The sequence below is a fragment of the Propithecus coquereli genome, unplaced genomic scaffold (genome assembly GCF_000956105.1).
Source record: "Propithecus coquereli isolate 6110/MARCELLA unplaced genomic scaffold, Pcoq_1.0 Scaffold238, whole genome shotgun sequence".
NCBI classification, from domain to species: domain Eukaryota; kingdom Metazoa; phylum Chordata; class Mammalia; order Primates; family Indriidae; genus Propithecus; species Propithecus coquereli.
In genome coordinates this window covers 15976-16222 of record NW_012147930.1, presented here as the reverse complement: position 1 = coordinate 16222, position 247 = coordinate 15976, and the positions used below count along the sequence as shown (strand labels likewise).

Here is a 247-nt window from a genome sequence, read left to right as displayed (position 1 = left end):
TGCCCACTTTTTAATGAGAGTGTTTATTTTTTTCTTGCTGACTTGAGTTCTTTCTAGATTATGGATATAAGTCCTTTGTGAGATGTACAGTTTCAAATATTTTTTCCCATTCTGTAGATTGTCTGTTCACTGTGTTGATTTTTTCATTTAAGGGTTCATCTTCGATTGATTTTTGGATATGCCAAGAGATGGATCCTGTTTTATTCTTGAGCATGTGGGTATCCAATTTTCCCAGCTATTTATTGAG

The 247-nt window shown here is 33.6% G+C and overlaps 1 long non-coding RNA gene across 2 annotated transcripts in view; it reads left to right on the top strand.

Moving 5' to 3' along the window:
* LOC105811631 overlaps positions 1-247 on the top strand; it is an 11089-nt gene that overhangs the window by 5251 nt on the left and 5591 nt on the right. The gene's annotated exons all lie outside the window — the stretch shown is intronic.